At 42.6% G+C, this 22,905-nt stretch overlaps 1 long non-coding RNA gene across 1 annotated transcript; it reads left to right on the top strand.

The window, feature by feature from the left end:
- Window positions 1-921: 921 nt before the first annotated feature.
- Window positions 922-21,060, top strand: LOC106148270. The gene is made up of 3 exons (XR_001233559.1): window positions 922-1,026; window positions 1,553-2,521; window positions 20,784-21,060. It is a non-coding gene; the product is annotated as an uncharacterized LOC106148270 (long non-coding RNA).
- Window positions 21,061-22,905: the final 1,845 nt, after the last annotated feature.

The raw sequence follows: 22,905 nt of genomic DNA, 5'->3' as shown, positions 1-22,905 counted from the left end.
TGGACCACTCACTGTGAATCTGGCACTGCGCTTTACTCTGCAGGTGCGACTGTGAGCATAGTCATGCCCCTTGACTTTCTGGAGCACATTCTTTTAGTGATGGAGGTACGCTTTAAAGAATAACCACATGTTTGTATCATTCTCCGTTTTGTTCTATTAATGCAATCTTGATATTGTTTGGAGTAGTAATAAGCCCAACAAAACAACCATGTTTTCTAGCCTCCCTAGTGGCTGAGGATGGTCATGTGACCCATTCTGGCAAACATGCAAGTAGAAACCTGTGGTGCATTTCAGTAAAGTTTTTACTTTCTAGTATAGTAACTTATGAACGAAAATTTCATACCACCCCTTCCATCTTGTTACTTCCTTCTTTCTTTTCCTCTTTTTTCCTTTTCCCTGGAATACAAACGGGAGATTAGGAATGAGCAGCCATCTGGCACCTATGAGGTGGCTGTGCAAAACTGTTACAGGAGAAAAAATAAGCACCTATGATCTGGTTAAGCACACAGTAACTGTCTCTCCCCCACATGCAACCGTGCGCTGTTCTTACTGACACACTCGTACCTATAGTGGATGTGAGATTAGAAAGTCAGAATTCTCTGCAGGGGTAGAGGAGCTGGGAATGGTGAGCCAGAAGTGTCAGCTGCAGGGCTTCAGAATCATGTCTCCAAGAGCTGCCAGACAAGCTTGGTCTAGTCACCCATGTTTCTAGAGCTCCTGGGTGTAGCCAGCATGTGCGGGCGGATTGTAAACCGTCTTCCCATCTACAACCCGAGGACACTGCGAGTTGGAGTCAACCAGTCATCCTGCCCACTTACCTCACCTGGCTGTCACTTATGAGATGGAGATGGCAGAGTGTGGGTGGAATCTCTTATGTAAGGGACACAGGTCATTTGCCTTTCTTTTCATCTTACAAAGTTTTGAACTAGAGGCAGAAAGGCAGAAAGCACATGTAACAAAAACTAAGGGAAAAGGTGGATTCCGAATGGGCCCTGAAAACTGGCACAGAAGGCGACAGATAGACATGTGAGTACAAAGGGCACCTGGGTGGAGGGCCCAGCCCGGCAAAGGCCTGGGAGTCCACTTGGGCTGAGAACCAGCCCAGAAAAGAACAAGCTGGAGCTTAAAGACCTTCATAGTTTCTAAATAATGGACTGAAACTTGATCTCTGTTCAAGGTAAACGAGGTAAAAGGCAGGTGTGTGTGTGTGTGTGTGTGTGTGTGTGTGTGTGTTCACGTTGAGAGTACTGCAGGGGGCCAGGGAGGCATTTGGTAGACTTTCCTCCAACAGCGATCTAAGCTGAATGATGTGGAGCCTAGGGTTGAATTTTTGCAAAGCACCATTTCCAAGGCTCAGGGCCCAGAGCTAGAGCTTACCCTGCAGCGCAGCCCTGGCGGAAATCCAGCTCAGGCTGGCCTCCCTTCCTTCCCAGAGCAGCCCATCCATGGCCCCACATGCCCACCCCGGGAAGAGTTTCCGCAGGCGTGGCGGGGCCGCGGAGAAACTGCTCCTGGGTAATGAGACAATTAGCTCCTTGCATTCTTCCTGCAGAAAGAAATCTGGGCCCCCGTGGCATCTGTCCCCTCCTGTTCCTCCAGCTGGCCTCCTTGCCACGCGCACCCCCTCCCCGGAGCCCGGCCCCTCTGCTCGCTGCTCCCCGCCCAGGCCCACGAGCGGGCACAGAGGGCGCAGGCGAGGCTGGAGTGGAGATGAAGCCAGAGACTGGCAGGAGCGGCGTGATTGACAGTGCTCGCGTGCCCCTGAACTGAACGTCAAAGTTCTCCTGCGGGGTTGGCAGCCCCGTCTCGAAAGCTGCTTCGTAGCCGAGGCAGCATATGGCCTGCTGACAGAGCAGCTGCTGGGGAAGAAGACGCCGAAAGGAAGCCTCGAGGGATAAACACGAGGAGTGCGCGTGGCCACGCGCACCAGTGCTCCAGCGCAGCGGCAGCTCCCCCCCCTCAGCAGGTGAGGAAAGTGTTTTGGGGATGCTTTGGTCGAGCTTCCGTTCCAGACCTCGTCGTCGTCGTCATCATCATCGTCGTCATCCTGGTAATAATAACTGACATTTGTTGAGCACTTACTATATTCCAGCTGGCTCTGCAAGCTACTTTAGGTGCATCCTTTCACCTACTGTATTCCTTCAACAGCTCTCAGAGGAGAAATTGTTCTTGTTCCCATTTTGTAGATGAAAAAACGAAGCTCAAGAGAGCTAAAGGATTTCACCAAACAGGCAAGCGCTCCAGGTCTAACTCCAAAGACTTCAATCTAAATTATCCTAGTGGTTTCTAGCTGCAAGCATTTTGGATGTCAGACCGGCATACAAGTGCGGTGACTGAGACACAGGGGCCGTCATTTACAGAGCAACAAGACATTCATTCTCTCCTGTAAGCTCCAGAGACTTGGGGCAGGTTACAGTCACCTCTGTATGCTCAGGAGGGGAGTGTGACGCAGTGAGTGTCATGGGCAATACATGAAAAATTGACCAGTCTCGAGGGAGCTGCACTTAAATCCATTTTGTAGGTGAGTAAAAGGTTCCCTGGAGGGTTTTGCCTAAGACCCCATCATAAACTTGGTAAAGAGGAGAGACTTGAACTCCGATTCAAACCACAGGTCCTGTCCTGTCTCTGTCCAACCCAGGGTAGATCAAGTTAAGAAGGGAGAAGTTGTTTGCATTGAAGATGGATGGGTGGAAGGGGAAAGAACATAAAGTCACAAATCTGATTTATTTCAGAAGCAGTTGCTGGAATCCTAATAAATCCCTGTGCCAGAGAACGTGGAGAATATCGTTTCAAAAATGTCCAAATTGGGCAAAAAAAATGTGTCCCCTACCCCTGCCCGACTTGTCTGTAACCTGATCCCCAGCGGCCCCCAGGAAGCTGTGGGTCAGTCCCTCTCCCTCTGTCAAATGCCGTTTCCCCAGGTGGATCATTCACCCCAGTTGGGAGTCTGGACCTTCCCAACATGGAGACAGAAATCAAGAGCCCATTCATCACACTGAAAGCTGATACCTGACAGAGATTCAGTCCCATCTTGATTCTGGAAACTTGGAGAGAGGGGAAAAAGTTCCCAAGTATTAAAGACAATACTATAAACCAAGTGAACGGCATCACTAGATAGTGCCCCTGTAGGATGTGGCAGGTCAGGCCCTTCAGTCTTGCTTCCAGAGCATGACACTAGATGACTTGCACAGGACTACCACAAGCATGAATTTACCATGCTAGTTGGGACAGGAAAACTAAATACACAAACCTGGCTTCCTTTTCAGTTAAGGGTGAGCTGAGAGCCTAGAGGAGGGCAAGTTCCTGAGTGGGCAGTGCTGAGCAGAGTAGTAGGGGGAGGGTGCAAACCGGAGTAGCAAAGACAATGCTAAATTACTACTGCTTTGTGGAATTGCATTCAGGAATCCCACAGTGGCCATGGTGTCCATGTACCCTGAAGGACAAGAACAGAAGCCTGCCACATCTGGACTGTAAACATCTGTAAAGGTCCACTGAGACCAGAGGCACTTTTTCTCCAGTCTTTGTCTAAACTGTGAGGCCCAGGGGTACTCTGAATGGAGTTCCTGTGCGTAGACAAGAGGAATCAGATTCCGAGTCCCTTCTTGATTTAACGTTTCCCTGCCTCTGATGCTCTTTGTCTTCTGCATATTAATGTATGCTGTGCCCTTTGCCTGGAATTCACATCCCACCAAACTTGTATTTATGCTTAGAAGCCCAGCTCAAGACTCACTCCTTGTATGATGACTTCCTTGATTCCCCCAGCATACTCAGTCACTTTTTGCTTGGGATTCCCACACTGCACATTCTTCTATTACTACATTCTATTCTCTTTCCTGAAGAATTTGTTCCCACATTAGGTAGAGAGGAAGACTAGCTTCTTAGTCCTTTCCAAAGACGCCAGGCCTGGGTAGCTTCTGGTGCTTGGTAGCTACTTCCTTTTTAATGCACAAGAGAGCACAGTGTCTAACCTGTTGGCAACCTCAGGCTGGTTTTATCTTGGATTACTTATTTCGTACAAACCTGCAGGGGAACTTTGGGGACTAGTGGTGAACAACGGGGAAGACTCCAGAGATGCAGAGGCTGTGACTTTGCCCATCCTGAGCAGTGGTCCAAGCAAAAATGTGCTCCTAGAAAAATGTCTGCTCAGGCCAAACCCAGGTGCCAGGTATTGGGAGAGCACGTGGAGACAGCTGCTGCATCCCCAAACACTCCGTGGTGCCTTTGGCACCAGGATTAGCCCCTCTTAAATTCTTCCAGGCCCAGGGCCTGTTGTCTAAGTGGGACCAGAGCAATTCACATCAGGCCATTCTGGCTTCTCAGTCTTTCCTTTCATCAGCCATGGATCTGCAGCAAGTTGCTCAGCCTCAGTTTCCTTCACTTGTGGATGATAAATTTGCTAACTTTATGGGCTGATTAAGAGGATTAAATGAGGGCTGGGGATACAGCTCAGTGGCATAGCACCTAACTGGCAAGCATTTGGTCATGAGTTTGATTCCCAGTACCAAAAAAAGGGGAAAAAAAATTAAATGAGATGCTACTTATTTACCCTCTTAACTAGCTAAATATTTACTTATTTAAAATATTATTTATACTTGTTTATTGCCACATAACTGACATAGACTGAAGTGCATGAATCTTAGCTGCTATCTCTGTGGTTTTTAATGTACGCTGACACCTGGTAACCACCACCCAGGTCAAGATACAGAGCTAAATGAGATTTGAAAATCAACCTAAGCTTATATACTGTAAAGTGCCGAAAAACATTGATTTTGACTACTACCAGGAGGTGGAGCCTCTTTCCCATTAAATTTCTCTCTCATAACTTGGAGGTTTCTTGAAATCCTGAGCACCAGTTGCAACCAGCTAGCAAATTGTTGCTGGTGCCAGGACCTCGGTACTCCAATTCCAGAGTGGCCACAGAGACAGAGACTCACCTACCCTTGTTGATAGCCACCTCTCCCAGCACCACCGCTGTGGGCCCTGGAGTCCTTGCCTTTGCCCTGGACGGTGGCAGGACGAACCCACAACCTTTAGCCATAAAAACACTGTGGTCTTACAGCTCTGATTGGATACAGTTTGATTCAGAAGATTTGCCCCGTGTGCCAGGCCTGGGTAGAGAAGGGACAGAGATGCTTCGCTTCCTAGGCCAGGCCGTCCAGGGGGGCCGTCAACCGTGGGGCTGTGGACACATCAGTGCATACCTGTGAGAGGAAGCTGTCTGGTCAGAGGTTATGATGACCACGTTCCCTCCTATGAAACTGCCTTCTGGAGGAGGCCCAGGCCCTCTCAGTGCCAACCCCTCCTCTGGGCTTTAGCCAGCTTCTGTGCTTTACCTGCTAGTTTTGCCCCTGGCTGCTGCATGGCCCCTCATACTGAGCGAGTACCTGACAAATCCAATTTCCTCCCTCCTAGACCACGCTCCCTCCTGCTACTTTCCCTCCTTCTTTCTGGCACCACTAACCCCTAATGGTGCCCTCAAAGCCACCACTGAAGGCCAACACTGCCCTTGCTAAGGTTCTTTCTTCTGGGCCTTCTTCTCTGCCACCTCTGCTGTTACCACTGGAAACCTCAGCCTGCTGAATCATCTCCCTGGCTCTCCGCCAAAGCTGGAATCCACTCCCCCACTTCCTGCCAAATCTTTTTTTTTTATTAGTCCATGTTTGCAGTACATAATGTTTACATTCTTTGTGTGGGGCTGGTACATGTACATAACACATCCTGATTCCTTTTTTCATCCTCTTCCCCTCCCTTCCTCTCCCCTCCCCCATCTCTTGATCCTTTTCCCATTGAGAAAGATCTATCTCTCTACTTCTTGTTATCTTTTATTTTGCTCTTTTCTTACATTTTGGGTTTCTTATTTAAAAGAAACCAAGCCATATTTAAACTTGTGTGTCTGATTTACTTCATTTAACGTTATGGTCTCAAGTTGTATCCATTGTCCTACAAACGGAAGTTTATCTTTCTTTATGGCAGGGTGGTACTGCATTATGTGTAAATACCACATTTTCTTTTTCTGTTCATCTGTTGGTGGACATGTGGGCTGTTTCCAAGGATTAGTTATTATGAATTGTGCTGCTATAAACATGGGTATGCATATATCACTGTAATATGAGGTCTTTATTTGGGAAGATTCCTAGAAGGGGAAAACCTGGGCCAAATGGAAGTTCTTGTTTTAGGTTTTTGAAGAATCGCCATAGTGATTTTCATAGTGGTTGTACCAGTTTATATTCCCACCAACAATGTAGAAAGGTGTCCTCCCCACACCCTTCAGACCCTTGAAGAAAAGTGGTAGAACAGCCTCATTTACCTCCAGAAGCAACTCTCCACCTCATTCCTTTGGTTGCATGCTATTTACCTTTTCTGCTTTTTGATGACTATCATCATTTACAAAACCTCTGTTAAGGGGGACACAGTAAAACTCTCTTACTTTTTTATTTCCCTGTCTCCTGGTGCCTAGCTCCAGGCCTGGTCTCTGCTCTTAGTGAATGGGAAGGTGAATGTTGCATTAATATCTAGACAGCATAAGTAAGGGCCAAGCCACTGAGCTATTCGTTTTACTTTCAGAGACCTAAGCTTTTTCTAAAAGGCCACAATGTGCTAATTCAAGTGAAGGCTTTAAAAATCTTCCCCATCCTCTCCATTCCTGATCCTGGCCCCTAAAAAAGAGCAGATGTCTGACACTGTATGCAGCTCAGTGTTGGAAAATGCTGAATCTGGAGAAACTTTGTCATAATTACCTACCTGCTTGGAAGTACAAACTATGTAATTTGCCTTTAAGTGATCTTAAATTAATATAAATAATGAAGTATGCTCAGAATACTCAAGTACTGGTACATCCAATTGAAAACAATTAAAATTAAGATGGATTTATTAGTATTGTGACTATTATTGATTAAGATGGTAATGATAAATAAGGGGAAATGTTAAGTACAACAGGGAATCAGTAATATTTCTTCAAAGTAATCATTTTGCTGTGACTACCCACTTATTAGTACATTTAATGTGTTATTCAGTGCAATTAATTACCCACTTTGCTTTGGGGAAGGCACGAGGAAAAATTGCTTTCTGCCTGGAGTGGTGGTTGGGTTGCTTCACAGCAGGACAGGGAAAAGCCAGTGCTTGCTGATGCCTCTAGGATGAAGACCCTGGTCTTTGTGGATCCCAGCAGCTCCCAGAGAAGCTGCAAGGACCCTTGGGGAAGAAGGGACCTAGCCATTCTCAGGCTCAAAGCTAGTTGCTTTTCTAACCATGAGAGGTGCTGGGAAGGGGCTGGTGGGTGGGATTGGAAATTCTGGCTGGAGTCCTGATTGGAGCATCTGGTTGTATGTTCTAGGTGTACATCCAGGTAGTTTCCCATCTCAGTAGCTCATTCCCTTCTCATTAAATGAGAATAATGCAGTCCGCCTGCAAAGATCTCTACATTAAATGGATCTGTCATGGTGCAGATGCCCAGGGCCGTGGGGATTGCTTGTCAGGAGACTCAGGTCTTGCTCCACACTTAGTCTGACTTGGAGATTTGCTTCTGGTTCCTGTAAAAGCTTCTAGGGGTTGCCTCTGCCAGCCTGTTATAGGACTCCAGTATCTTAATGCCAGGTGAATGTGGAGGGTCGCCTGCCCCGGGTTAGACTGTCCACAAGCCTGAGGCGTGTTAGATGTGAGATGATGAAATAATGATTGTTGGACACTTTTACAAAGCTCTTTCCTATTTGCCTTCTTCTTCATCTCTACAGTCATTCTGTTAGGTTTCTCTCCCTCATTACACAAAGAAGGAGACTGGATCTGGATGGGGAAAGTAGCTGACTCAAGGTCCTAGACCTCAGAAGTGGTGGGCTGGGGACTCAAATTCCTAACCGTCTTCCCCTGTCTAGCTTTCCTGTATCATTGCCACATCTCTTTATCCTTGGAGCCTCCAGCTCCCAACCCTTCCAATGCCAAGGGTTCACTGTATTGTCTCATAAAGCTAATTGCTCGTTTTTACATAAAGGCTTTATTTTATGAGCTCCAAATTGCCCAAATTAGATTTTATTAAGCTCACACGTATGATTTTCCTTGTTTTTATTAAAATTAAGTTCATTCCTTTGCTATTTGCAAGGGGCTTTGAAATTAGGATCGCTTTGTATCCACGGAAACACAGGGAGAATCTTATATGTGATCAGACTTTTACCCACAGAATGAGAAAAAAATGGCAGCTGGTAATTAGGTGCGTAATTCATAGGCAAGTTCCCAGAGCACAGTGGCTCTGCTCCTCTGCTTTGTGGCCGACCGTTTAGGACAGCTTTTCTGCATGGCAGGGAGGGCAGGCAGGACGGTGTCAGGAAGAACTGGTGTCAGTCCCAGTTCTGACCCACACGCCTTCTGTGGCTTTGAGACAGGCTTGCTTCTTGTTCTGGACCTCAATTCAGGCACTTGTAAAATGGAGGATTAAGGAAGTTAGGCATGGCAGAAAGGTTTTATGCCATCTTTCACTTCTGTTCCTTGCAGAAAATGGCTGTGACATTTCAATAGGAAGGTTTTGAATGTCACGCCTGGACTCAGCAGAAAAATGCATCTTGGTTCACTGATTTACTCAGCAACAATTAATTGATTCATTACCACCTACCAGGGACTCTTTTACTCACTGCGTCTGGGAGAACAGATCAGAAGAGGCCCTGTGCTGAACCAATAACAACAATAACAAGCCCAGAAACAACAATTAACTAAGTTAAATTGAACAGTGATGACAAGGTAGAAGATAAATCAGAAAACAAGACGCCACTCGAGGTTTGGGGGTTGAACCTCCTCTCTGAAGAGGGTCTGTTTGAACTGAGGCTGAAGGACAAAAAGCATCCAGGAGGAGATCAGGCTGCAACCAAGATGTAGGTCACAAGGAAGAATGGAATTTGGCACATTTGCGGAGCAAAATGAGGCTGGTGTGGCACGTGCGGTAGGATGTTAGGGTGCTAGATGGAGATTTATTAGTTATGTCTGCCATTGGCAGCATATATTTGCAAACCATGGGTTAAAGGAGATCAGCAAAGACATTTCAGGATCCTCCTTCACAGGAGCCCCTACCTGTTATGGGAGTGAGGCCCAGAAAGAGGTGCTACTTCACTGAGGTGCAAGGAAGAGGAGAGTCCCTTGGGTGGGGAAGTGGGTAGATTTGAACTAGTCTTTGCAGGATGCTCATTTCCACACAGAAGGGTGTCAGGCTGCCTCTCTGGCATTCATTTTACCTTGCCCTTCCTGGGATGCACTTCTTCTGCATTTTGGGCCAGGTATAACCCAGGGTGGACAAGGATGGTGCTGTGCTATTCAGTAACCAGGCAGTTCACTTAACCAGGCTGATTCAGTTTCTCTGAGCCACAGTTTCCTCATCTTTAAAATGGGACAGAAAAAAATGTATACTTCAGAGTTTTGGACAACTAAGTAATATATTAGAAAAAAAGACTTTGTAAAAAGTGACACTATTTTCTGTTATTATTAGGATATTGCTGACATTCTTCCCTAAAAAAACTTGATCTTTTTGAACAAAAATTGTCACAGCTTTTATGGAAAGCAATTAGCAGAATACATCAATGGCCTAAAAATATTTGTTGCTTTTTCCCAAGGGAATTCTACTTAGAATTTAACAACACTGACAGCAGCAAAATAAGAGGACTTATGCTTCTGGTTAGGAGTGACTAGCTTCTGTGAGGTTGACGCTTCTGCTAAGAGGTAGCAATGCTGAGCAAATACAAAAGAAATGTGCATATTCATTCAGTGGAAAAAGTGAACTATTGCTATAAACCAAAACATGGAAGAATTTTACAAACATGTTGACAAAAAAAGAAGCAAAAGGACGGGGGATATAGCTCAGCTGCACAGTGCCTGCCTGGCAAGCATGAGGTCGTGGGTTTGATTCCTGGTACCAAAAAAAGAAAAAAAAAAGGAACCAAAAGCAAAATGGTATGACTTTATAATTGAATTTACATAAAATTCAGACATGTAACTACATACAATTGATGTGTATAAGAGATATATTAAAACATATCTAAGACATAAATATATATGATATGTAAGTATGAAATATGCTGGTGAATATAAATATATTTGCATAATAAAAATAAGCAACTATATAAGCATAGCACGCATATTTGAATTCATAGCCAATGCTATCTGTTGGTGTTCAAAGTTAAGGTAGTGCTACAGTTTGGGTCTCAAATGTCCCACGTGCTAAGAGCGTTGTCCCCACTCCATGCTGTTACTGGGAGGGGGTGGAATCTTAGTAGGGGCCTAGGGGAAGGAAGTTAGGCTGCTGGGGCTGTGGCCTCCTCTTCCTCTCTTTGCTTTTTTGCCTCCCCGAGATGAGCAAGTTGCTCCACATGTGCTATCTGCCGGGATTTGCTGCCTCTCCAAAGGCCAAAAGCAGCAGGGCCAAGTGGCCATGGACGGGAATCTCTGAAACTGTGAGGCACAGTGAACCCTTCCTTTGTAAACGCTGGTTATCTCCGGTATTAAGAAGCTGACTGACAGTGTTACCCTGAGGGGAGGTGTAATAACTGGATGGGAGCACGGAGGGGCCTGGGACTCTGGTCGTGTTCATTTCTTGATCTGGGTGGTGGTTCTGTGGGGTGTGCAGTCATTAAACTGTACATTTTTGACTTTTGCACTCTTCTATATGTGTAGTTTACTTTGATTTTTTTAAAAATTTGACTAAATAAAAAAGGAACTAATTGGGTATGTGGATAAAGATGTGTGGATAAATGTATGTATTGCAGCAGCGTCATATAAAAGTAAAAAATAGAAACAATCTAACACTTCAAAACAAAGGGGAATATTTAAATAAAATATGGTAATGGCAGTGTCTTTAAATGGTGCTTTAAAAGGCCTTTTAAGCCTGTAGGAGAATTTTAATATATCAGTGTTAGTTGGATAGAGTCCTATGTACACTGTGCCAAGGACCTGCACTTGGGTCTTTGGGTCACCTCTTTAGCACTGGAGGGTGGAGGGATGGGAGAGGCTGGCGGGCACCCACCTCTCTGGTGAAAGGTTCCTCCCATGGGGCTGCAGGATGGCCATGGAAGGATCAGGGCAGGAGGCAGTTTAAGGGTCTGATAAGCGTGCTTTTCCCATGTTCCAAGGAAGCTAAGCAGATCCCGTTTCCTGGCCTTATTCTGTCTTGCTCTTCTCACCCGAGAGCTATCATCCTTTAAGCAGCTACTCTTACTCTGCAGACCTTGACACCCCATTCTCACCCCAGGGGCTGTTTGTCCCCTCACTTGCCTCTCCTCAGCAACACTTGGGTCTGTCGAGTTGTCTGGTCTGGAGGAGTCCCAGGAACTCTCACTCAACTCTCTTCTTCTGGTCCTTAGAGTCAGCTCAGATGAAAGTCTGGGGAAAGAAGAGAAACATTTTCTTATTGCCCTATAGTTTACCAAACCGCTCACCACAAGTTGTGAGTACGCTGTGCTACTATTCAGAGTTGATCTAGTAATTGCTTCCAGCCCACTTTCCACTCTGGTGCCCACTTATCCCCAGGCCAGTCACACTGGACCTCACGCAGCTGTTCTCAAGGCACTCAGATCTCGGGCAGGCTTTGCAATCACCTTGTGCAAGAGCTTTGTTATGCTCCAGTTCAAGCCACCTTCCTCCTTCCTTGAGGATGACAGTGGGATGGGAGGACACTTTCTAAATGTTCTGCAATAAATTTTTATTGTTTTGATAGTCAGAAAATATAAAACAATGTTTTGTATGAGTCAAATTGAGGCTTCTCAAATGTCAAGGCGTTGTGGTTATGAATCACCTGGGATCCTGTTACAAAGCAGGTTCTGGCCGAGTAAGTCCAGGTAGGGCCTGGAATTCTGCACTTCTAACTCACTTGCAGAGGACAGATGCCACTGGCCCAGCCCCGGCATTGATGTGTTGAGTGACGGAGGAAGCTGTGACCTCTCCTTGCTGCTCCTCTCCATTTCCCTGATGACTAATACGTTTCTAAGCAGATTGGTGTCTACACTTGCATCTGGGGTAAACACAGCACCTTCGCAGTTACTTTTTAAACTTTTTTTGTGATACTGGGGATTGAATAATCTAGGGCCTTGTCACTGAGTTATATCTTCTTACTTTTGTTTAAAAATTTGAGACAGGGTCTTGCCAAGTTGCTAAGCTGCCCAGACTGGGTTTTAACTTGCAGTCCTCCTGCCTCAGCTTCTCCAGTTGCCGGCATAACAGGCAAGCACCGTCGCATCCAGCCAGGCAGTTACTTCTTTAGAGAAAGAGTTGGAAGACTCCTGTTCCTTTATTCTCCAAACAGATGTGATACTTTGAATTCATGGAAAGGGACTTAGGTGTGAGGAGGCCAAGACTTACCAGCTATGACAGAGACTCACCCGCCCCATTGTAATTGATGGGTTTTGTATAAACTGTGCTGAAGGATTTTCATGGGTTGTCATGAAAAGGCTGTCATAGGCTTGAGTTACCTGGTATTCACGGGACGCTGGAAGGCAGCTTACTGACGCTGTTTACTGGGATTTGAGCATCAGAGGAGAAGGTGGCTAGAAGTCCTAGAACTTCCTGATTATTGTGAGTATCAGCTAGCTTCCCTTAAAGTTCTATTACAAATTCAAAGTCTATGGCATATCTTCTTGGAAGGATGAACAAGAAGATATTGAAGCTACTCTTGTGTACTATTTGCTTTATTGTTCGAAACTGCAGAATCAGACAGCGTGAGAGTGGGAAGGACTCTCACAGGGCCCTTGTGTCTGCTTCTAGAGCTGCTCTGTACAGCCCTGAAGCTTTCCGGGAGAGGACACTCCCCAAATCAAAGGGTCTAGAGCTTTTGCTTTTACAGTCTGCTCTGGAGGCTTCTGAGAAACAGCTGTAGTTATCTGGTCTTCAAGCAAATACTTCACGGACAGGAGCTCTTTGCCTCCTAGGCAGTGCTTATTGTTAGGTAGCTCTGACTGGGATTTCCCTCAGGTAGGTAGAAATATGATTCCTTGTGGCCCAGGTACATGCAAACTTCCTCAATGACAAGCTTTCCTGGGAAGCTTATCTAAAAATCCAACTAACTTCGCCAAACAGGGTCCCATGTTCCTCCTGGAGACTGACTCAGTGAGGCTGAGGTGGGTTTGGAATTTAAAAAAATTAGTAGCCATGCTTACTCCCCTCAGGCCTATGGAGTCAGGTAAAGAGGGATTTGGCACAAAAGTTCAATGTTTAGACTCAAGAGAAAAATTCATTACTGGAAGTGACAGGTACAGGATGACTTATTTGATATTTACTTTATGAATCGCTAGGTCATATTTTTTCGACCAGAACATAAATATGTTTTAAAGTGTCCCATCTTTGTGATTATAAAAAGGGCTAAAACTAACACATGGAATTGTTTACACACAATATTAAAAAGTAAAAATAAGCTACAAATATAGTTGTGATTAATGGTAACAAAGTTGAGATCAGAGTACAATATTGAGGTAAGTGGATGAACTTTCATTTTAAATGTTTGTCAGAAGTACAAAACACCTATATTTTTCTATCCAATATGCTTAGTATTTGAAAGTAAGTAATTCCATAGAAGATAAATCAGGCTTATTCACAAAGAGCCTGACAGAGGCGTTATATATAATTTCAGGAAAATTGTGAAAAATCCAATATCCAAGAATAAAATATTAAGTAAACCAAAACATAACCATGGAATGCAATTTGAAGCTATTAAAATAATTAGAAAATCTATATATCAATATATGCAAACATTTGTGACAAGCCTGTAGGCTGGCAGAAAAAATTTGATCCATTTATAATTTTTTTGATATATGATGGAGAGGAGAGAACAAGGAAAATGCATACTTTTGTTAAACAACTATTTGCTTAATAGTAATGTCACTAAGATAACGTTATAGACAACAAAGCCCATGGAAAATTCCATTAAGAAGTAGAGACCATTGAATCCAATCTTCCCCCATTCACAGAACCCTAGGGTCTTTGCAGTGCCGAAGGAGGGCCCTTAGGGTCAGCTGGCTCAATCTCTGAAACATCCTAAGGATATTTATTTTAGTAATCTCGACATAAGGCACCCCGGGCTCTCCTTGTCTTCTGTAACTGGTAAACAACACAGCAAGTTTTTCTCAAACTTTTTGTCTACCTCTGGGAGTGATCCAAGGTGGGGGGTGGTTGGAGGGGGTGGGGGAGGCAGATGCTCAAGAGCGCATCTAGGCAAGCCAGACTTATCTCAAATTTTGTTTGTTCAGACCAAAATTCTTTTGTTCAGAGCAGATTGGCACCAATTTCTCAAAATTTGCATCGAAGAACAAAGATTCATGTTTGAGTAAAAACAATAAGAATAGCACAGCTAGCTTCTCAAAGCTTCCTCCTGCCCCCCTCCCACCCACTGAGAATCTCTATTTCTATTCCTTCAAGGCAGGGAGGCCTATCCTGCCTGGTCAGGGTCAGGGTGCGTGGAGAGGCAGCATGTCTGATGGAAGGCCTTCTGCATAAAGGCTCCAGGGTGAGGACTTTGAGAGCTGGTCTAGAGGCTGGTATAGGGACATTAGGTTTTCTCATTGCTGGGTCAGGGACAAAGTTCCTAGCATCAAATTTATCAGCCTCAAGTCTGGATAAATGGAGAATTAGTAATTACTTTGGCGTGTGCTAGATTTATTTTTATTGTTTTCTGGTACCGGGAGTCGAACTCACGACCTTGCGCTTGCCAGGCAGGCGCTGTGCCGCTGAGCTAAATCCCCAGCCCTGTGTGTGCTAGATTTGTGAGGACAAAGTACATGCTTTATAGTCACCAAGCCTATACTCAGTTCTTATTTGCCATGGGATTTAGGGACAATTGCAATTCCCTTCTGGACCTCAATTTCCTACTTATGAAATGGGATCATAATCTCTGCTTTGTATAATTTACAAGGTTATTGTAAAACTCATTTAAGTACCAAATAGGAAGTAGTATACTTAATAACTGCAAAATATTAAGCATGTTAAATATTTTAATGACTAAAAATAGGTGACATTGTAATTTTGAATTCTGTCCTTGTATTGATTCTTATAGGCTTGTAGTTCTCGAAAGGATGAATTATAGGCTGCCATGCATTGAGCTTGTGTTATAAGTTAAATTCTTTGTCCACCTGGGGTAGTTGTGGGTGGGAGACAGATAGGGGATGAGAAAGCAAGCATCAAAGTGTGTAAGGAGGACAGCTGTCTCCTGGCCAGTTCTTAGTTTTGCTTTAAACTGTTGATTTATGTGCAAAGAGAGAACGTACAAGCCAATGACATAGATGATAAGCCCGTATGTGGAAGTCTCTTGTGAGAATGATGAATTGGAAGTGTTCGGGACGGATTGTCCATAAATAGCAACTATTTCCCTCCTTATTGATTGTACACTGGGAAGACTTTAAATTTTTACTACTATGTACAATGTTGTGATGAACATTCTTGGATACACATGCATAAACTTGTATAATGAGTTGTGTGGGACACACAAGCAAGTATTTCTTTTGGAAAGAGTCCTAGAAGTGAAATAGTTCAGTTAATTGATTTGTGCATTTTAAATCTTGATGATGTTTTCAAATGGCTTCCCTGATTGGCTGCCCCCGTTAACACCACAGTGGGTATGAGAATCATACCTGTACTTGTCATCAGTGTTTTTATTTGGTGCCAAATAATTTTCTTTTCCTGCACTGATTTTGAGAGGCAGCTTTGTGTGGTTATTCATTGTGCTTGCATTTTCTGTGAATTGTCTGTTTATTTCCTTTACACTTTTTTTGAGTTGTCCTTTTCCTTTTGCTTTGTTAGAAACTATGTGTTCTGAATATTAATCCTTTGTCTTTTAAGTATGTTGCAAATACAGTTTACTGGTCTTTTTAATCTGGTTTATGAGGTATTTTGACTTAGTAAGCTTTACAGTTTTTTTTTTGTCTTTTTGAGACAGTCTCGCTACGCAGTTCAGGCTGGCCTTGAGCTCACTTTGTAGCCCAGGCTGATCTCAAACTTGCAACGATCCTCCTGCCTCAGCCTCCCGAGTGCTGGGATTACGGGTGTGCACCATCACACCCAGCTAAGTTTCACAATTTTTATGAGATTAAATCTGGAAATCTTTTAGTTTCTGGATTTTCTCTTACTTAGAAAGGCTTTCTAACCTTAAATTTAAAAAGTTCACCTTTTCTCTCACCTATATTTTCTTCAAATATCTTTATATTTTTGCCTTTTAATTTACCTAAAGTTGATTTTCTGTGGATGGTTGGTGTGAATCTGTTAAATTCCTCATTCCTCCTTCCCCAAATGAATAACTAATTTGTCCAGTATTACTTGTGAATTAGTCTATCATTTTTTCACTAATTTGCATTATTGTCTATGTTATATACTTAATTTTCATATACAGTTGAGTTTATTTCTAGGTTTATTATTCTGTTCCACTGATCAATTTGTCAATATCTGCGCTAGTATGAGACAATTTTAATTACTGTAGCTTACAATGTGTTTTGACATCTGGTAGGAAAGGACCCAAATAAAATGTTGTTGAATTTATATCAGAATTGCACTGGTGCATAGATGTAGGGAAGTATCAGCATATTTTCCATTCTCAGTCTTGAATTCTCAGCCAGGGATATGGTTTAGTATTTCATTTATTTAGGTGTTTGTGTTATTCAGTAAAGTTCTTCAGTTATTTGTAAAAACATCTTGTTTATTTTCTAGGAGTTTTGAATCTTTTAAAAATTGAATCTTTAAAAAAATACTTTTGAATTAATTAGTAGCAGTATACACGAAGGCTACTGGTGCTGTGTCTGTTCATAGTTTTGAATTTTTTTATTCTAATAGTTTTCAGTTCTTTGTCTTAGGCTCTTTTTGTAAGGTGTGCAATCAGATTGTCTGCAAAGAATGACAAAGTAAGTGTCTTTTCTTTCTAATCTTTATAACTCTAATTTACTTTGTCTTTTGGCCTCCAGGACAATAATGACTAGCATTAATTAATTCTGTCATACTCCTTTTGTGGAAATGCTTCTAACATTGTTTCTGATAGATACCCTATTTTTGTTGTTGTTGTGGTTTTTTTTTTTTGAGACAGGGTCCTGCTCTGCGGTTCGAGCTGGCCTTGAACTCACTGGCCTTGAACTCACTTTAGCCCAGGCTGGCCTCGAACTCGCAACAATCCTCCTGCCCGCCTCTGAGTGCTGGGATTTCAGGCAGGTGTGCGCCACCACGCCCGGCCAGATACCCTATTTTATGTTGGGGAACTCCCATTCTACTCCTGACTTACTAAGATATTTTGAAAAAATTCTGAATGTTGAATTTTATTGAATTTTTTTATTTATTGAGAAAATAAATAATTAATTACTAAATTCTTAATAAATTATTAATTAGTTACTTTTATCTTTATGACAAATTATAGACTTAATTTGTCTAATGTTGAGTTGTCTTTTGCCCCTTGGATAAAGCTCTCCTCGGGCAGTATGTATCCTTTAATATGTCCTTGAATTTGATTTATTAGTATTTATACTTTAGGATGTTCGTATCTATGTTTTTAAGTGACAGCTGGCCACACTTTCTCATGATTCTTATTCTTGTTCTCATCTCTGTTGTTAACTGTAACCAACGGACACTTTAACATTCTTCTTTTTCCTCAAACACACCAAGCTTGTCCCTCTTTAAAGCTAATACAAGTGCCAGGTCCTTTGCCTGGAACACCTCTCGCAAGGTTTCGCAGGGACTGGATGCTTCTTCATACTCAGACACTTTGTCTATTCTAGCCATTTTCTGTCATTCTCTAGTCCTGCAGCCTGCTTTATGTCCTCTGGGGTACTATTTCTGTCAGAAGTGTATATTACTCACCAGCTTGTTTCCTTGTTTGTTTATCTGTCTTTTCTTAGTCAGCTCTTACTACATAAGAGCAGGCTACTGAGTCCTGGGCATGACTGCACGTCACAAATAGATGCTCAAGAAATTTTTTTTTTCTCCCAGTTTTTCTTTTCCTTTTTCTAAAATTTTATTGGTACATTTTAGATATACACAATAATAACATTCATCATAGGGAATTTGTACCTTACGTGACATAGCTTGCTTCTTTTTTTTTTTCTCATTCCCCTCTCTTCCCTTCAACCCCCTTCCCCTCCTCATCTACAAATGTTTGTTTCCATTTTTCTTTCTATCCTTTGTTTTCCTTGTTCCTTTCTTCCTTTCCTCTTCTTCCTTCTTTGTTCCTTCCCCTTCCCATTTGAACATTTTCTTCCCATTCCCCAATATCTATTTTACATCTTGGTCCTTGTTTACACTTTCAATTTCTCACACCAGAGAAACAGTGTAATATTTAAACATGTGTCCAATTTATTTAATTTAAGAGTATGCTCTCAAGGTGCATCCATTTAGCTAGAAAAATCTCAAGCTTATCCCTCATGACAGAGTAGTACTCTATGGTATTAAGGAGCATGTCTTCCTTATCTATTCCTTGGGTTGATGGGCGTTTGGGCTGATTACAAAATTTAGCTATTACAAATTGTGCTACTATAAACATGGATATGCATATGTCACTGGTATGATACTTTTAATTCTTTAGGGAAGATACCAAGAAAGGGAATAGCTGAATGAAATGGAAACTCTAGTTTTAGTTTTCTGAGAAATCTCCACACTGATTCCCAGAGTGGTTGCACCAGTTTACACTCCCACCAACAGAGGCAAAGGGTTCCTTTTCCCCACATCCCCTCCAGCATTTGTTATTGGTTGATTTCTTGATAACAACCATTCTTTCTGGGGTGAGGTGGAATCTCAGCATTGTTTTAATTTGCATCTCTCAAATTACCAGTAACGTTGAATATTTTTCATATATTTATTTGCCATTTCTACTTCTTTGAGAAGTGTTTATTCATTTCAAATGCCCATTTTTGGACTGGGTCTTTAAATTTGGAGGGGTTGGCCTTTTTTGAATTCTTTATATATTCTAGATATTAATCCTTTGTCTGAGCAATAGCTGGCAAAAGTTTTTTCCCACTCTGTGGGTTGTTTTTTCACTCTGTTGATGGTTTCTTTTGTTGTGCAAAAGCTTTTTAATAAGATGAGATCCCAGTTGCTGATTCTTTGTGATAGTTCGCTTGCAATTGGGGTTTTATCATAAAATCTTTACCTACATCAGTGTCTTCAACAGTTCTATCTATTCTATCTCCCACCAGATTTAATGTTTTAGTTTTAATATTTAGATCTTTCACCCATTTAGTTTAGTGCATGGTGAACAATATGGGCCTAGTTTTAATCTTTAGTATGTGGAAAGCCAGTTTTTCCAGCACCACTTATTAAAGAGGCTGTCTTTCTTCCAGTGAAGGTATTTGGCTCCTTTGTCAAAGATAAGGTGGCTGACTGTGCCTAGAGTTGTTTTTGCTTCTCCTAATCTGTACCATTTATCCTCGTGTCTGGTTTTTTTTTTTTTTTTGGCAGTACCATGCTGTTTTTAACACAGCAGCTTTGTAGTATAATTTGAAGTCAGGGATTGTGATGCTCCCTGCCTTGCCTTTGTTACACAGAACTGCTTTTGCTATTCTAGGTCTCCTCTTGTTCCAATGACTTTTAGGATTGTTTTCTCTAATTCTGTGAGATATGCTATTGGAATTTTGATTGGGATTGCATGAAATCTATATTAAAAGTTTGGAAGCATGACCATTTTCACTTTATTGGGTTTTCCTACACAAGAACAAGGGATATCTGTTCACTTTCTGATATCTTCTTCAATCTCCTTTTCAGAATACTGCAGTTTTCAATGTAAAGGTGTTTTACTCCCTTTGCTAGGTTGATTTCCAGATATTACATCTTTTGGAGATGCTATTCTGAAAGACGTTGTTTCCCTAATTTCTCTCTCAGTGAGGTTGTTACTTGTGTACAGAAATGCTATTGGCTTTTGAGTGCTGACTTTGTGTACAACACTGAATTTGCTTGTTAAATCTTTTGGTGGAGTTTTTGGGGTCTTCTATTTAGAGTATTGTGTCGTCTGCAAATAATGATAATTTAACTTCCTCCTTTGGTGTATTTATTCCTTTTATTTTTTTCTCTTGTCTAATTGCTCTGGCTAATGTTTCCAGAACTATATTGAATAAGAGTGGTGATGTGGACATCCTTGTTGTGTTTCTGATTTTAGGATGGAAGCTTTCAGCTTTTGTCCATTTAGTATAATGTTGGGGAGCTTGGTGTGGTGGCTCATGCCTGTAATCCCAGCACTCAGGAGGTGGAGACAGGAGGACTGTTGTGTGTTCAAGGCCAGCTCAGACTACATAGTATAATATTGGCTGTTGGTTTGTCATAGATGGCTTTTGTCAGATTGAGATCAAGACCATCTGTTTTAATTTTCTGAAGGATTTTTTTTTATCATGAATGAGTATGGACTTTGTCAAATGCTTTTTCTGCATCTATTGAGATGATCATATGATTTTGTCCTTGGCTTTGTTAATATGTGTATTATATTTATTAACTTGCATATAATTAATGAAAATTGTTGTTGAACCATCCCTGCATCTCTGGGATATATTCTACTTGGTCCTGGTGTATGAATGCTTTTTTCCCCACAGTCAAAGTGCACAGAGACAAAATTACTCAGTTTCTTCAGATTTGAAAGAAAAGTTTCAGTTTTGTCTCCTTCATTGAATATTAGCTTGGCATAAGATTCTAATATATAAGAGCTAATCTCTGCATGTGTAAAATTGGGATCATAAAGGCACCTGTCTCAGGGAGTAGCTGAGGGCACTAAATAAGAAATGTGTACTGTATACTAACAGCTGTGGAAGGAAGTAGGTTGTGAGTCTGTTTCTTCTCGTTGTCAAATGCAAAGAATCTCTACTCTGCTTATTTTGCAGGGTGACCAAACGTGAGCACAGCATTTGAAGATGGTAAAGTGTTAAATAAATACCGCTGTGCTTTGCTGCTATGTCCAAGAAAGATCCTCATTTAAGGAGCCTGGAAGGCAGTGTGCCCAGTGGTCAGAGCAAAGACCTGCAGCTGGATAGACTTGGTCTCACATCTTGACACTGCTATTTACCAGTTGGGTAACTCTGGGCAGACTGTAAGTCTCTTTGCTCCTTGGTTTGATTGTTACTACTGTTTACTCTATAAAATGGAGGATAATAGCACCCACTTTTCAGTGTTAGCATGGGAATTAAATGAGAGGGGACACGTAAAAAAACCCCATTTAACATTTTTTTATGAAAAGGGTTTAATTATCACGTAATAAATATCTATTAATATTATATTTGTCTATGAAAAGGATTGGCAAGCCGTGATTTAGAACGTTCTCTTTCCAATTTTCCATCATCAAAATAATCACACTTCGCACATCCTCCCTGTCAGATTTCACAGCTAGTGGATTGAAGGAAAGTTATTTATCTGAATAACAAATTCTTTGCCCAACTTTCCGACCTGTGCATCCCAGTGAGGTTGTTACAGATCTGCATCAGCGTGAGGAGGATGGCAGATGGGTGTGGGATGATGGCCGCAGAACTGATGTGTGAGCACCTGTGGATGCCAGGCACTGTGCTAGGAGCTGTACAGCCTCTTCTCATTCAACTTCCTCCCACAAATGAGAACACACAGGCCCGGAGAGGCTAGGTAACTTGTCCAAGGCCACCCAGCTAACCCAAATTAGAGATTAGTTCGGAGCCAGCAGCCAACTTCAGAATCTGTGTTTCATGTTAGAAGCAGAAGAATTTGGGCTGAGCAGGTCACCTCTCACAGCCTGCAGTATGTCTGAGAGAGGAAGCAAGCACAGGTGTCCCTACCAGAGCTAAGGATGCCCCAGGCATCCAACGTGTCCCTTTATATGGATATAAGTTACTTGCTCAGTGCATATGCTTGGCAAATATTTCTTGAATGAATGAATAACTAGTGAATAAACACATAAGCAAATGTAGCCTTGTTCTGAAAACCTTGTAAACAAGGCTGCAAGCCTCTGCTGGAAACATCACAAAGAGAACTGTTGGATTCACTTTCAGCCCAGAGCCTAAGGCGCTGTTCACCTTTAACATTTATTCCTGGCTTCTTTTTTTCCTGTTATTATATTAATATACATGGCTGGGTGGTTGCTCATCAAATTTAGTCTGCATTTTTTAGCTTATTTCTAAGCAAGGAGTGCTATGAAACTGATTCTTGCCAGTGGAATGGTAGTGAAATTGATGAATGTCACTTTTTGGTTGTGGCGGTTAGGAAGCAAGCACACGCCTCCTCCCTCTTTCCGTTTCCCTCATCTGCTGATTGGACGGAGAGGTTCCTGAAGTCTTAGAAGATGAAGACAGAGCTACAATGCAGACAGAGCCTCGGTCGCTGGAAAGCTGCCCCTCAACAATTCACGCCTGCGTGACCTGTTCAGCTGTGTCACAAAACTATGTGTTGAACCACTGCAGGCTGGGGACTTGCTAGAGCTGCCAGAACTACCTTAAATATTCAGAACCTTTTGGTTCCTTCTGAATTATTAGTTTTCACAGCATTGTACAGTAAATAGGAGGAACACACGAAGGCCACCCCAGGTTTTCCTTCTTCCCCTGTTCAGGGTGCAGAAATGGTCAGTATAGTTCACAAAGCAGTTTTACATAACCAGTTCACCCTGGTAAGTCAGTGATGTACTCAGCTGTTACACAGAGGTGACTGAAATTCAGTGAGGTGCTTCTTCAAAGTCACCCAACCGGCAAGGAAAGGCAGAATGGGGGCACAGACCAAGGTTTGCCTCATCTTGTATCCTCTCCCCCTTTTGTCACAGTGCAGAATGCAAAGTTCTTTGCGAAGAAGTTTCCTTCTGCTAATTCGATGTTGGGGATGATTCTGACATGTGCCTTCTCTCCTCCTTCTTCACACCTGTGCTTCTGCCAGGATTTCTTTGGGAAGTGGTGCCCAAGGCTTGTGATTACAAACAGCTGTAGAAACAGGCGGCAAACATCACCTAAAAATAAGTAGTGCCTTGGAACACAAGGTGAGCGGACTTTCAGGAGG

This window comes from Chinchilla lanigera, unplaced genomic scaffold, assembly GCF_000276665.1.
Source record: "Chinchilla lanigera isolate Chin_1 unplaced genomic scaffold, ChiLan1.0 scaffold00018, whole genome shotgun sequence".
NCBI classification, from domain to species: Eukaryota; Metazoa; Chordata; class Mammalia; order Rodentia; family Chinchillidae; genus Chinchilla; species Chinchilla lanigera.
This window is presented reverse-complemented; position numbering and strand designations above follow the sequence as displayed.